This window comes from Theropithecus gelada, chromosome 19 (genome assembly GCF_003255815.1).
Source record: "Theropithecus gelada isolate Dixy chromosome 19, Tgel_1.0, whole genome shotgun sequence".
NCBI classification, from domain to species: Eukaryota; Metazoa; Chordata; class Mammalia; order Primates; family Cercopithecidae; genus Theropithecus; species Theropithecus gelada.
The window spans coordinates 30,317,776-30,333,887 of NC_037687.1; the positions used below are offsets into that span (position 1 = coordinate 30,317,776).

The following is a 16,112-nucleotide window of genomic DNA, read 5'->3' on the forward strand; positions in this document are numbered from 1 at the left end:
CGGCTAGTTTTTTGTATTTTTTAGTAGAGACGGGGTTTCACCGTGTTAGCCAGGATGGTCTCGATCTCCTGACCTCGTGATCCACCCTTCTCTGCCTCCCAAATACAATCCCTTTTTATATCCTCTTGAATACAGTTTGCTAGTATAAGGGTCTTCAAGAAGTTCATGGAAAAATACATATGAAAAATTTGTGTGTGAATTTCACACTTTTTGCACCAAAATGAACTGATACAAACTTGTTACAACATGTCTGAACAGGCTCTAGTTTGAGGCACTCAGAAGGATAAGATGTGAGTTTGAAAAGAACCTCTATCAGAGCAATACAAATTCTATTAAAATTAAGAAGAAACATCAAATTTACAATAAGACCAGACGCAGTGGCTCAGGCCTATAATCCCAGCGGTTTTAGAGGCCAAGGCAGGTGGTTCAAGACCAGCCTGGGACTCAGGAAGGGGAACATCACACACCGGGGCCTATCATGGGGAGGGGGGAGGGGGGAGGGATTGCACTGGGAGTTATACCTGATGTAAATGACGAGTTGATGGGTGCAGCAGACCAACATGGCACAAGTATACATATGTAACAAACCTGCACGTTATGCACATGTACCCTACAACTTAAAGTATAATAATAATAAATAAAAAAAAAAAAAAAAAAAAGACCAGCCTGGGCAACATAGGGGGACCTCCTCTCTGCTAAAAGTAAAAAAAGTCAGCCAGGTGTGGTGGTGCACCCCTGTGGTCCCAGCTACTCTGGGCGCTGAAGTGGGAGGATCACTTGAACGAGGGATTTTGAGGCTGAAGTGAGCCTGATCTCCCCACTGCACTCCAGCCTGGGTGACAGAGCTAGACCCTGTCTCAAACAAGCAAATGAGAGGCATAATTCCTCCTTTGAGAATAAAGGAAAAGATTTTCCTTCCTTTTGTGTCTTTTCTCAGGACATTTATTTAGAAAATTTGTAAATGTACTTTCTCTGTCTTCAGAAGTGGTATTTTTTAGAAACAATAAAACTTGTTTTCATCTTAGTGGTGATCCAGGGGTATCTTTCTAAAGGACTTGGGAGTTCTGGCTTTGAAATGCAAACAACAAAAAAGATAGTACCTCTATCTCAGTAGTAAATTAAGTCATTCAAAATCAGGCTGGGTGTGGTGCCTCACTCTGGGAGGGTGAGGCAGGTAGATCACCTGAAGTCAGGAGTTGGAGACGAGTGTGACCAACATGGTAAAACCCCATCTCTGAGAGATACAATGGAGGTTGCAGTGAGCGGAGATTGTGCCACTGCACTCCAGCCTGGGCAATAAGAGTGAAACTCTGTCTCAAAAAAGAAAAAAGAAATCAAGTAATTCCAATTAAAAAAAAAAATTTTTTTTTTGAGGTGGAGTCTCCCTCTGTATCCCAGGCTGGAGTGTGGTGGCCTAATGTCAGCTCACTGCAACCTCCACCTCCCGGGTTCAAGTGAATCTCCTGCCTCAGCCTCCTGAGTAGCTGGTACTACTCCAGGCGCCACCACGCCCAACTAATTTCTGTATTTCTAGAAGAGACGGGATTTGCCATGTTGGTCAGGTTGGTCTCCAACTCCAGACCTCAAGAAAGTGATCCGCCCACCTCGGCCTCCCAAAGTGCTGGGATTACAGGCATGAGCCACTGCCTCCAGCCTCTTTTTTTTTTTTTTTTTTTTTTTTTGAGATGAAGTTTCTCTGGTCGCCCAGGCTGAAGTGAAATGGCGCTATCTCACCTCACTGCAACTTTTGCTTCCCGGGTTCAAGCAATCACCCTACCTCAGCCTAAACCTACCAAAATCAAAATGGCTAGGAGAGTGACCTCTGGTCGTCCTGACTGCTACACTCCCACCAGCTCCATTACAGTTTACAAATGCCACGGCAACATCAGGAAGCTACCCTACAAGGTCTAAAAAGGGGAAGCATGAGTAATCCACCCCTTGTTTAGCAGACTTGAAGAAATAACCATAAAAATGCGCAGCTAGCAGCCCTCGGGGCCCCTCTGTCTATGGAGTAGCCATTCTTTAATTTTTTTACTTTCTTAATAAACTTGCTTTCACTTTGCACTGTGTACTCGCCCTGAATTCTTTCTTGTGCGAGATCAAAAACCTTCTCTTGCGATCTGGATCCAGACCCTTTCCTGTAACATATTTCTGTCCTGGAACATTAACATATTATGTTGTCAACAAAGTTTATCTTAGAAGTATTTGATTATATAGCAGGAAAGGCTAAAAAAAAGTATTTCAGAATAACTCATTTATAGTGTGGCATAAAATTACACATGTAAGGGACACCTGGTTTATTTATATCCGCTGTTTTAAAGTTAGTGCTTTTCTTAATCCGCCCCCCTCCACTTTTTTTTTTCAATTGAGACCAGGAAGGGAGCCCTGTGGGAGAGGGTCTTATTTTGCTGCCCATGCTGGCCTGGACCCCGGGTTCAGCGATCCTTACACCGCTGTTTCCTGAGTGACTGGGACCCCAGGCTCCCGCCCCCACGCCCGCATCCCTGTTGTGTTTAAGCAGCAGATGGTGACCTCACTCATCCCTGGCCTGCGCACTCCATCTCGCATCCCAGGCAGTGGCCCTAGGGAAGTCTGGAGCTGAGCACAGGGTGGACTGTCCCTCCCGAGTGAATGAGGAATAGAAAGGGAGAGGAGTTCTACTCTGTTCTGTGGGCCATCAGCGTAAAATTGCTCTTTCCACCGAAGCAGAGCTTTGCATTTTACGTTCTAGTTTGCATCCCTGTTTCACACAATTCCAAGGCTTTTGAATTATGCTTCAGCATCCAAGGCGGGTCTCGCCTCCAAAACCTGGAAAACACAGGCTGCGGAGGGAGGCGGAGCGAATTGTAGGCCCCGCCCCGCCCCCGGGATCCCTGCCCGGCAGGCCACTTATCCACTTCCGTGCCACGCCCCTTGCCCTTCGCGCCCCGCCCTGCCTCGCCCGGGCCCCGCCCACCTTATCGGGGTTCCTCCCAGGCCCGGCTTCTGTCCTGCGCAGATTCGCACAGACATGGAAGCGGGTCGCCTCAGTGAAGGTCACACTGCAGCGCCTGAGTTTCGCTCTGTCTCTAGTTAAGTCGGTCGTTCGCAGGCCCCCGGCTCTGCTATACTTGGGAGGTGGGGTCCCCAGAGACCTGGAAATTCCCGCCCCCCTTCCTCCACAGAGAGCATATAGAGACTTCCCTGTGAGAGTCCGCGGGTCGCTTCCTTTTGGGTTTTCTTGTTTGTTGAGAAGGGGTCTCACTCTGCCGCCCAGGCTACAGTGCAGTGGCGCGATCTCAGCTCACTATGACCTCTGCCGGCGCGATCTCGGCTCCCTATGACCTCTGCTGCCCGGGTTCAAGCGATTCTCCTGCCTCAGCCTCCTGAGTAGCCAGGATTACAGGCACCTGCCACCGTGCCCGGATAATTTTTGTAGCTGTTGGTATAGACAGGGTTTCACCATCTTGGCCAGGCAGGTCTTGAACTCCTTGTCAGACCTCTGAGCCCAAGCTAAACCATCATATCACCTGTGACCTGCACGTATACATCCAGATGGCCTGAAGCAATTGAAGAGCCACAAAAGAGTGAAAACAGCCAGTTCCTGCCTTAAGTGATGACATTACCTTGTGACATTCCTTCTCCTGGACAATGAGTCTCAGAAGCTCCCCACTGAGCACCTTGTAACCCCCGCTCTTACCTGCAAGAGAACCACCGCCTTTAACAGTAATTTTCTGCTACCTACCCAAATCCTGTAAGACTGCCCTACCCCTAGCTCCCTTTGCTGACTCCTTTTTCAGACTCAGTCAGCCTGAACCCAGGTGATTAAAAAGCTTTATTGCTCACACAAAGCCTGTTTGGTGGTCTCTTCACGTGGACTCGCGTGACACTCCTGACCTCTTGATCTGTCCGCCTAGGCCTCCCAAAGTGCTGGGATTGAGGCTAAGCCACCGCACCTGGCCTCCTTTTGGGTTTAAGGTCAGTCTGAGGCTGGTCCCGTCCCGGGTCTTTCTGCCATAGGGCTGTGTAGATGCCTTCTATCACGTAGTTCCTGCTCAAAACCGTTTCCTGATCCCTCCTCCCAAGTGCACTTTTTAAAGTCCTCACCCCAGAAGTGAATTCCCGCCCTTAGTGCCTCCCAGCCTCTCCCTCGCTGGTCCCTGGAGTGCAGCCCCACAACCCCAGTCCCCGGGAGGCCACGCCCCCTGCCTGGTCCTGGGAACCTGCAGACCCCACCCCTGCCCTAGGGCGCCTTGCCCCCCACCTCCCTCCTCCTCATGCCGTGCCCTGCTGCTCCCCAGTTCAACCCCTGGAATACATGCTCTACGGGGAAGCAGCCATCTTACTCCATCCCCTTCCAGTGAGTATGTGGGCCAAGGAGATCAGGAGAAAGAGCGAGCGAGCGACTGAGAAAGGAGCAGAAAAACTGAGACAGTTCTGCTTGGTGCGGTGGCTCACGTCTGGAATCCTAGGACTTTGGGAGACAGGCGGTAGGGTTGTTTGAGCCCAGGAGTTTGAGACCAGCCTGGGCAACATGGCGAAACCTCATCTGTTGGTAGCAAGCCCTAAGCCTATCATAAACAGGCCTTAAAGAAACTGGCCATAAACAGGATTTCTGCAGCAATGTGACATGCTCATGATGGCTGTCACGCATACTGCTAAAAGTTGTGAGTTTGCTACAGCAGGGCAAGGAACACCTGGCCCCGCCCGGAGCAAAAAAACTGCTCAAACCACAGACAATAGCAGGAGCGGCCTGGGCCTTGACAGCATGTTTTTGCTGCAGATAATCAGCCAGAGCCTGTTTCTCTGTTCCTAGCTGAGAATGCTTTGTTTCCCACAAGGAATGCTTTTAGCTAATGTATAATCTATAGAAGCAATGCTTATCACCGGCTTTCTGTCAATAAATGTGTGGGTCAAACTCTATTAGAGGCTCTCAGCTCTGAAGACTGTGAGACCCCTGATTTCCCACTCCACACGCTATATTTCTGTGTGTGTGTGTCTTTAATTCCTCTAGTGTCGCTAGGTTAGGGTCTCCACAACCGTGCTAGTCTCGGCACTCATCCTTACAAAAAGTTTTTTTTTTTAGAAGTTACCCAGGTGTGGTGGCACACATCTATGGTCCCAGCTACTTGGGAGGCTGAGGTGGGAGGATTGCCTGAGCCCAGGAGGTTGAGGGTGAAGTGAGCTGTGCTCCCATCACTGCACTCGCGCCTGGATGAGGGAGCAAGACCCTGTCTCCAAAGAAAAAGAAGAAAAAAAAAAAAAAAAGGAAAAGGAAAAATGAAAAAGAAAAGAAAAACCCAATCTGAGACAGAAAAGAAGAATGAGGACCTGGCGCGGTGACTGAAGCCTCCAATCTCAGCACTTTGAGAGGCCAAGGCAGGCGGATTTCCAAGCTTTGCATTTAAATAAATTCTGTATTTAATCATATATTTGAAACTTTATTATTTACTGCTGACATCAATTTCTGTCCCATTGTAGGAGCCTCACTAGAGAGGGCACCTGTTGCCATGTTGTAAAACTCACACTTGTCAAAAAGACATGGGTTGTGGTTTCTCCCCCTCCCTCGCTCGGGATGAAGCTAGTTAGCTGACACAGATGGTCACCTCCATTACCAAGTAGAGCCCGGATGAACTATGTGTGACCAAGAGTGCTATCAGTTCCTCTCCCCTGAGGACTGATTAGTGTTTATCTTGAAAACATGTACTTAATGGGTTTTATAGAACACTGAAGTTGCTTCTCTCTTTTCAACCTCTTGGCTATTTGCCTCTATTTCCCATCACATTCTGGTCTAAGGCTTATGCATTAATAAAACGGTTTTATTTCTTTTATTTCTTTATCTATTATCTCTGTACATCTATAGGTGTTTCGTCATTTGGGGGAAGACTTTTTTGTTTTGTTTTCAATTATATTTTCTCAACAATTAGAAAGTGAAGTAAAAAGTATTTGTTGGGCCAGGCACAGTGGCTCCCGCCTGTAATCCCAGCACTTTGGGAGGCTGAGGCAGGCGGATCACTTGAAGTCAAGAGTTTGAGACCAGGCTGGCCAACATGGTGAAACTCGTCTACAAAAATACAAAAATTAACAGGGCATGGTGGCACACGCCTGTCATGGCAGGTACTCCGCTAGCTGAGGCAGGGGAATAGCTGAAACCCAGGAGGCAGAGGCTGCAGTGAGCCGAGATCCCGTCACTGCCCTCTAGCCTGGGCAACAGAAATACTCTGCCTCAAAACAAAAGAAATAAGTAAATAAAGGAATAAATCTCTTCTACAAATGTGCTGAGACAACTAACTGGATATCCACATGGAAAAGAATAATGTTGGATCCCTATCTCACACAATCAAAATTTTATTTTAAAACGTTAAAAAAAAAAAAAAAAGGAAAAAAGGGGGAGAGAGAGAGAGGAGGAAGGGAGCCCTGCGGGAGCGGGTGTTACTTTGTCGCCCAGGCTGGCCTGGACCCCAGGCTCAGCGATCCTCCCGCTGCTACTTCCTGAGTAGCTGGGTCCTCAGGCTCCCGCCCCCGCGCCAGCATCCCTGCTGTGTTTATCTAGCAGGTGGTGAAGTGACTCCGTCCCGCATCCCAGGTGGTGGCTTTAGGGAAGTCTCTGAAGCTGAGCACAGGGTGGACCCTCCTTTCCAAGTGAATGGCAATAGAAAGGGAGAGGATTTCTATTCTGTTTTGTGGGCCGTCAGCATGAAATCGTACCTTCCGCCAGGCAGGGCCGTGCATTTCACATTCTAGTTTGCATCCACGTTCCAGACAATTCCAGGGCTTTTGAATCATGCCTCAGTCTTCTTAGCTGGTCTCACCTCCAAAAGCCGAAAACAGAGGCCCTGGGAGCCAGGCTGAGACGCACAGGTCCCGCCGCGGCTCCTCCCTCCGTCTATTCTAAAGGTAAAGTCTCTCTGCCTCGCGCCCGGCCGGTACCTCGCCCAGGCCCCGCCTACCTCCTCGCGGGTCCCGCCCAGCCCTGGCTTCTTTCCTGCGCGCGCAGTTTCGCGCAAACCCGGAAGCGGACCTCGTGGAGTGACGGTCCCATCGCGGCGCGTGAGTTTCCCTCTGTGTTGTGTTAAGTCTGCGCTTCCCAGGTCCCTGGCGCTTCTGTACCTGGGTCGTGGGGTCCCCACAAACCTGGAAATTCTCAGCCGTCTTCCTTCACCCAGAGCAAATTGAAACGACCAGGTGAGAGTCCGGGGGTCGCTTCCTTTTGGGTTTAAGGTCGCCCTGAGGCTCCTCCCGTCCTGGGTCTTTCTGACATTTTCTATTATGTAGCTTTCCTGTTCTGAAACTTTTTCTGACTCCTCCCGCCCCGCGCTTTTTAGAGTCCTCCTATGAGAGGTGAATTCCCGCCCTGGGCGCCTCCCAGTCTCGACCTGGTCCGCCCCTGGAGCGCAGCGCCGCCATCCCAGTCCCGAGGAGGCCGCGTCTTATGCCTGGTCCTGGGATCCTGCAGACCCTACCCTTGTCTTAAGGCGCCATTGCCCCGTCACCTCCCTCCTCCTGCGGGCCCTGCTGCTTCCCAGGTTCCTCTCCGCAATCACCACTTTCCCTGAACTCGCGTTGGGGAGATGCCCGGGGCCTGCCCTGTGACATGGGTTGTTCTTGCCTGCCCATCTCCAGCCTCTGGAAAATGCGCTCCCCCGGGATGCAGGTGTTTTACTCCAAACCTTCCTGTGTCTTAGTCCAAAGCCTCCGGTGATTGTGTGGGCCAAAGGGATCAGGAGACAGACATAGAGCAGTAGAAAACCTGAGACAGAAAAAAGAATAAGAAAGGCTCATAACAGATGGCAAAGTAGAGGATGAGTGAGGGATTTGCCAAGAGACAGCAGATGTAGGAGGAAAAAAAAGCAGGAGGAGAAAAGCAACTGGAGAAATGTAGAGAAAAGCTAGATGTACAGAGAGATGAAGGACAGCAAGGTAGGGAGAGGAACAGCAAAGAGGGAGGCTCATCAGAGTGAGGGAGAGGAGGAGGGATTTGGAGCCAGGACAAACAGCAGAGTGGTGCTGGTGGCAAGGAGAACAGAGGGAGAACCACAGCAGGGAGGACACCTGGGGATCTGGGGTTCCAGAGAGCGGGTAAAGGGGGGTATAACAGGGAAGAGAGAATTTAAGAGGGAGAGCAAAGGAGGCACAGAGATGGTATTGTGGGAAATTGAGGACTAGAGAGGCGGATATGCGGGAGACAGAGGATGTTTATTCAAGGTAGGCACTGGCTTAGTGGATTTGCATCTAAAAAGCTGAGCATTTCAACAAAGACAGAGTGGGCTTTTTATAAGCAGACTTACAGAAGCAAAATAAAAGCAGTTAATCATGTAATGATTGGTCACCTAATCTATACCATAGCATAACTTGTGACCTTGCATAGCTGGTGGTCTTGTAGCTGCAATGAAAGAAAAACAAGAACAGCTAAATACAGACTTTTTTTTTTTCTCTTCACTCTTGTTCTAAAGTGGGGGTGTTCGACTTCGCAAACTGTGTTATCTTTTTTATTTATTTATTTATTTATTTTTGAGGCAGAGTCTCGCTCTGTCACCCAGGCTGGAGTGCAGTGGCGCGATCTCAGCTCACTGCAAGCTCCACCTCCTGGGTTCATGCCATTTTCCTGCCTTAGCCTCCTGAGTACCTGGGACTACAGGTGCCCGCTACCACACATGGCTAATTTTTTTTTTTTGTATTTTTTGTAGAGACGGGGTTTCACTGTGTTAGCCAGGATGGTCTCGATTTCCTGACCTCGTGATCCGCCCACCTCGGCCTTCCAAAGTGCTGAGATTACAGGCGTGAGCCACTGCGCCTGCCCAGACCAAACTGTCCTTGAAGTGAGCTTGCTAGGCAGAGGAAAACTTGTTCTTTTCTTTTTAACCTTTGCCTTGCCTGTTAGTTCTCTTGGAGTGAATGAATGCAGATTGATTTTTTAAATTTCTGCCTCAGTTTTCTCCCTTTGCTGCTTTTTATAAATAAGATTTTAAGAGAAGCCACCACTATTACTGGATTCTTCATGAAACAGCAGGTTTTCTTCTTTAGGCACAGGCTGATATTTATATAGAGCTATTAGCTGAGTGGTAGTCTGCCTGGTTACAATTGCTTCTATAGTTGACTGAATGTTCTTAACAAGAAGAGGTAAAATTATTCACTAGGTGAAAACTTGGGGTTATAGCATACATAAGGTTGTTATTTCCTGAGTCACAAATTGAGCAGGTGGTGTGATTAGAAGTATAAGTCTTTTTTTTTTTTTTTTTTTTTTTGAGAAGGAGTTTTGCTCTTATTGCCTAGACTGGAGTGCAATGGCATGATCACGGCTCACCACAACCTCCACCTCCTCGGTTCAAGAGATTCTCCTGCCTGAGCCTCTTGAAAGGCTGTGATTACAGGCGTGCACCACCATGCCTGGTTAATTTTGTATTTTTTTCGATAACGGGGTTTCTCCATGTTGGTGAGGCTGGTCTCGAACTCCTGACCTCAGGTGATCCACCCGTCTTGGCCTCCTAAAGGGCTGGAATTACAGGCATGAGCGACCACGACTGGCCTTTATAAATACAAATTCTTTTTTTTTTTTTGAGATGGAGTCTCTCTCTTGTGGCCCAGGCTGGAGTGCAGTGGCGCAATCTCAGCTCACTGCAAGCTCCGCCTCCCGGATTCATGCCATTCTCCTGCCTCAGCCTCCGGACTAGCTGGGACTACAGGTGCCCACCACTGAACCCGGCTAATTTTTTGTATTTTTAGTAGAGACCGGTTCACCGTGTTAGGCAGGATGGTCTCGATCTCCTGACCTCGTAATCCACCCGCCTCAGCCTCCCAAAGTGCTGGGATTACAGGCATGAGCCACCGCGCCTGGCCGGAAAACTACTACTCTTAAGATTTCTAACCACATTTACTTCCTTGACTAGTCCTCAAGCTTCAGCTGTGGGTAGATTCGTCAGCTTCCAGTGTGTGTCTAGAGCAGGGCTTGTCGTCCCCTCCAGCTTCAGCCATGCATAGACTGGTCAGCCTCTGGAGTGACCAGAACAGGGCTGTCGTCCTCAGCAGCAGCTTGGTCTCATCTCACGATCAGCCGAGTTGGATGATCTGGGTCTTGCTGGCTGGTCCACTTGTCCTGAGCTGCTGGTTTCAGCTGACTGTAGTGGATCTAAGGCACGATTCCTGCAAGTTTAACAGCAGTGGGTGTGGACAAGATTACAGTATAGGGCCCATCCTATATGGGTCCTAGAGAAGTTGGATTCTACTTTTTAACTTAAACAGAGTCTCCAGGTTTAAAGGGGTGTACTGGATCTGTCAGACTTAGAGGCATTCTTTCTCGTATTCAGTGATGGACTTCTTGCATGGCTATTCTTAAAGCCTGCATTTGCTTTCTTAAAGTTAATCCTCTAGTTCTTGGAGTTCACTTTTAATTTGACTTATGATTGGAGGAAGCTGACTGAACAAAGTCTCATAAGGTGAATACCTAGTTTGTTTGGTGGGGGTGCAACCATCTCCGAGGAGGACCGTAGGAAACACCTGATCTTATCTCAGATGAGTTTCTTGGCAAGATTTCTTCAGTAGCTGCTTGAGTGTCCAGTTCATGCATTTTATTTTCCTTGAACTTTGCGGCTGACAGTCTATGTGTAACTTCTATTTTATTTTTAGCAGTCTTGTAAAATCTTACACTATTTCAGCTACAGATGCCGGCCTATTGTCTGACTTTAAAGTTAGAGGTAGTCCAAACCTGGGGATAAGGTCTTTTATCAGTACTTTAGTCACGTCTTGTGCTTTTTCTGTTGTGGTGGGGAAAGCCTTAACTTATCCTGAAAAGGTACAACTAAGCACTAGCATATACCAGTAGCCTCTGGCATGGGGCAGTTCAGTAAAGTTTATAAGCAAGTTTTCACAAGGCCTGGCTCCTACTTCTTGAATTCTTGGGGCTGAGTGGGCCCCTGTCGTGGGTTATTCTGAGCACAGGTTAAGCATTGTTCACAAACGGCTGGAGTGACAGCAGAGAGCCGCAGCGCATAAAAATGGCTCTTTCGTGGCCTGGTGCAGTGGCTCATGCCTGTAATCCCAGCACTTTGGGAGGCTAAGGCAGGCAGATTATGAGGTCCAGATTTCAAGACCAGTCTGACCAACATGGTGACAACCCATCTCTACTAAAAATACAAAAAAAAAATCCGATCGTGTTGATGGGCACCTGTAATCCCAGCTAGTAGGGAGGCTGAGGCAGAAGCATCTCTTGAACTCGGGAAGCAGAGGTTGCAGTGAGCCGAGATCGTGCCACTGCACTCCAACCTGGGTGAGAGAGCAAGACTCCGTATCAAAAACAAAAAAAAGGAAAGAAAGAAATGGCACTACATAACATTTCTAATGCTGCTTTTCTTATATGAGTTTCTTGATGAATTTGCTTCACAAACTTAGGAGCTAAGATCTTTGGAATGCCTGGTCTGCTATAGAAGAACGTCTACCACTTTCTTTTAATATATTTTTCATCTTCTTGGGCACCCCAGGCTCTTTGATTTGGAGTATAACTTGGGTCCTCTTGGAGAGGAGGTTCTGGGAGGAGAGGCATAGCTAAGGCTTCCTCTTTAAAATGTGGCATAATCATTGCTGCCCACGTTGCAACCTGAACAGGGGTTGCTCCTGGTTTTAATTCTACTACTGGTGCATGATTTACAGCTAACCCAGGTGGGTTGTCCTCAGCCTGTACTCCAGGAATTTCTTTAACTAAGTGAAATAATAATTTTTGTTCTTCTTGCATATGAGGCTGCATTGGTACCTGAAAAGGGGGCTGGGTGCTGTGGCTCACTCCTTAATCCTACCATTTTCAGAGACTGGGGCAGCGGATTGCTTGAGTACAGGAGTTCGACACCAACCTGGCAATATAGTGAGACTTTGTCTCGGCCAAAAATAAATAAATAAATAAAATTAACCAGGCATGATGGTGCACACTTGTACTCCCTACTATTCTGGAGGCTGAGGCAGGAGGATCACTTGAGCCCAGGAAGTCCAGGCTACTGTCAGCCGAGATCATGCCACTGCACTCCAGCCTGGTCAACAGAGTGAGACCCTGTCTTAAAAGAATAAAAGGGGTAGGTGAGTTTGGGTTCAGATGAGTGGGTGAATTCATTGGATATGATTACCTGTGACATGTTGACTTCTGTGTATATACTCTAATAACTTAAAACTTGTTTAAATTACACAGCTGAGATTGAGAATTTTAAAATTCCTATCTGTAAGACATGTACATCCTATAAATCTTGACATAGAAGTCAGCTTCTACTTGGAATCCCTGTTCAGCCAGAAGGCAGTGACTTATTCAGTTGTGAATTACTCTGTTCCCTTCCCAGAGGGTGGGGTAGGAAGTGGTGCAGTGAAGTGGGAAAAAAAAAATCAGTTTCTGTTATAACATAATACTTTTAATTAAGTTAATTAATAATTAATATTTTGTGACTGGGCCTGGCTCTGTCACCCAGGATGGAGTGCAGCATGATCTCTTCTAACTGCAGCCTCGACCTCCTGGACTCAAGCAATCCTCCTACCTCAGCTTCCTGAGTAGCTGGGATCACAGGCATGAGCCACCAAGTCAGGCAAGTTTTGTATTTTTTTTTAATAGAAACGGGTTTCACTATGTTTCCCAGGCTGGTCTCAAAATCCTGAGCTCAGAGGATCTTTCTGCCTTGGCCTTCCAAAATAGTGGGATTACAGAGATAAGCCACCACACCTTGCCTACATAGTACTTTTTACAAGGGACATCAAAATGTGGTGGCTCCAGCCAGTAACCCCAGCACTTTGGGAGACAGAGGTGAGTGGGTCACCTAAGGTGAGGAGTTCAAGACCAGCCTGGCCAGCATGGTGAAACCTGGTCTCTACTAAAAGTACAAAGGTTAGCCAGGAGTGGTAGTGTACACCTGTAGTCACAGTAATGGGGAGGCTGAGGCATGAAAATCACTTAAACCTGGGAGGTAGTGGTTGCAGTGAGCAAAAATCATGCCACTGCACTGTAGCCTGGGTGGGAGAGTGAGTCTCCATCTCACAAAAACAAGCAACAAAAAATAAAATGAAAAACAAAAGGGACATCAAAAGTGCTTTTGTGCTCATGTGTAATAGATTTACTTTATTTTCTTTCTGTTTCCTCTTCATTTCTTTCTTTATTCTTTTTTTTGGGGGGTGGGGGGCAGAATCTTATGCAGTCACCCAGGCTGGAGGGTAGTGGCGTGATCTCAGTTCACTGCAACCTCTGCCTCCTGATTTCAAGCGATTCTTTTGCCTCAAACTCTCAAATATGTGGGACTACAGGCCCGCACCCCCATGCCCAGCTAATTTTTGTACTCTTAGCAGAGATGGGTTTCACCCTGTTGGCCAGGCTGGCCTTGAACTCCTGACCTCAGGTGATCCACCTGCCTTGGCCTCCCAAAAGTGCTGGGATTATAGGTGAAAGCGACCATGCCCAGCGGAGATAAATCTTAGTTTTCAAAATTTCTTTTTTAATACCTAATCACAGAGAGGAGGCTGCAGTGCTAAGTGGAGGAAGCAGGAACTGGACCGTGAGTAGTAGCTGGGTGGGCACCATGGCTGGGGTCACCACCATCGACACAGTGAAGTGTGAGATCCAGGTTCTGCAGCAGCAGGCAGATGATGCAGAGGAGCGAGCTGAGCACCTCCAGCAAGGAGTTGAGGGAGAAAGGTGGGCCTGGGAACAGGCCGAGGCTGAGGTGGCCTCCTTGAACCATAGGACCCAGCTGGTTGAAGAGGAGCTGCACTGTGCTCAGGAGCGCCTGGCCACTGCCCTGCAAAAGCTGGGAGAAGTGGAAAAAGCTGCTGATGAGAGTGAGAGAGGTATAAAGGTTATTGAAAACCAGGCCTTCAAAGATGAAGAAAAGATGGAACTCCAGGAAATCCAACTCAAAGAAGCTAAGCACATTGCAGAAGAGGCAGAAAGTATGAAGAGGTGACTCGTAAGTCGGTGATCATTGAAGGAGACACGGAAGGCACAGAAGAACAAGCTGAGCTGGCAGAGTCGTGTTGGCGAGAGATGGAGGAGCAGATCAGACTGATGGACCAGAACCTGAAGTGTCTTGAGTGTAGCTGAAGAAAAGTACTCTCAAAAAGAAGACAAATGTGAGGAAGAGGTGATGATTCTTACTGATAATCTCAAGGAGGCAGAGACCCGTGCTGAGTTTGCTGAGAGATTGGTAGTCAAACTGGAAAAGACAATTGATGACTTGGAAGATAAAGTGAAATGCAGCAAAGAGGAACACCTCTGTACACCAAGGATGCGGGACCAGACTCTGCTTGACCTGAGTGAGATGTAGAATGCCCCAGTCCCCCCCTGCTGCTGCTCCTCCCTCTGACCCTGACTCTGCCTGCGGCCAGCCTGCCCGAAGCTGACTCTTTTTTATTATTATTATTTTTTTTGAGATGGAGTCTTGCTCTGTTGCCCAGGCTGCAGTGCAGTGGCGTGATTTCAGCTCGCTGCAAGCTCTGCCTCCAGGGTTCACACCATTCTCCTGCCTTAGCCTCCCGAGTAGCTGGGGCTACAGGTGCCCGCCACCACGCCCGGCTGATTATTTTGTATTTTTTAGTAGAGACGAGGTTTCATGTGTTAGCCAGGATGGTCTCGATCTCTTGACCTCGTGATCCGCTCGTCTCGGCCTCCCGAAGTGATGGGATTACAGGCGTGAGCCACCACACCCGGTGTGAAGCTGACTCTTAACTGAGGGCTAGTCTTTAACTGGAAGGCTGCTTTCTCTTTTTGCCACCCCCTCCTCCCCTGCCTCTTTTTCACCAAACTGTCTCTGCCTCTCCCTGGAGATTCCAGCTGGGCTAGAGACTTGAGAACTTTTGAAACAACATTTAAGGGAATGTGAGCATAATGCATAATGTCTTTAAAATGCATGTTGTGATATAAAAATAATAATAATCCCTTCTGAAAGATGCCTTTGTCACATACTATAATCAGCTCACATCATTTTTTTCTGTACAAGTACATTTTCCAGTTGTTTTCCTGTTGACCCCAGAATTTGTTAGATTTTTTAGAAAACAATTTCAGAATAGTTTCTGTTTGAAACTAGTTGCGTCTGGTTCATGTCAAGGTCTGCATGCTTTCTAGTCTTCATTATTTGTTGGAAAACTTTGGTACCTAATACAGAAGATTGATTGTGTCAGTGTGTACCTGGTAAAGATATCAGTGACCTTTTACCTTAACATCAAAATGTAGTTTAACCAGTTAGGCTATTTTTTAGTTTTCTTTTCTTCTGTCATCTGTGAAAATATGGAGCTGTGAGCTATTAAGTGCATGCTTCCCTCAAGGCCCTCTGGTCCCTTCTGGACTAAGGTTGAAATATGGGATGGATTGGCATGAAACTGTTGCGGTGGCCACACCCAACACCAGGCTATCGGGGCTATGAAGTCCGGTGGAGTCAAAGGAATGAGAAAAGACAAGTTAAGGATGCATAAGGTGGGTCCAGGGGGCCAACGCTAGTATGGAGGCTGCAAAAGACCCGAGCTGTGGAAGCCCACACTATTTATTGGTGGTCAAAGAAGCAGGTGGTGAGGCCATGGGGGTTGAAAGGAAGTGGTGCATCCAGCACATGATCTACAGGTGTGTGGTTTAGCATTTATATGGAACATGTTCTGCTACTTGAGACCATGGGGAACATGTTATTCTAGTTTAAGATACAACCGTTTTATGAGCCTGGAAGTGCTAGAAGCAAGAAACCAGCAAGTCTAGGCACATTCCAGAGGCCATGAGAGATTTTATTTCCTGAGCCCTGGATTCCATCCAAGCCATGAGGTGTTTGTGGGGGAAAGAATGAGAGATCAGACTGTGGCTGTGTCTATGTAGAAAGAAGAAGACATAAGAAACTCCATTTCATTCTGTACTAAGAAAAATTCTTCTGCTTTGAGATACTGTTAATCTGTAACCCTAGCCCCAACCCTGTGCTTGCAGAAACATATGCTGTGTTGACTAAAGGTTTAACAGATTTAGGGCTGTGCGGGATGTGCTTTGTTAAAAATGTGTTTGCAGGCAGTATGCCTGGTAAAAATCATCGCCATTCTCCAGTCTCAAATACCCAGGGACACAATGCACTGCAGAAGGCCACATGGACATCTGCCCAAGAAAGCCTGGATATTGTCCAAGGTTTCTCCCTACTGAGGTAGTCTGA

At 47.8% G+C, this 16,112-nt stretch overlaps 1 pseudogene; it reads left to right on the forward strand.

The window, feature by feature from the left end:
- The first annotated feature begins 6,974 nt into the window (after positions 1-6,974).
- LOC112613435 lies at positions 6,975-14,258 on the forward strand (annotated as a pseudogene).
- The last annotated feature ends 1,854 nt before the right edge of the window (positions 14,259-16,112 follow it).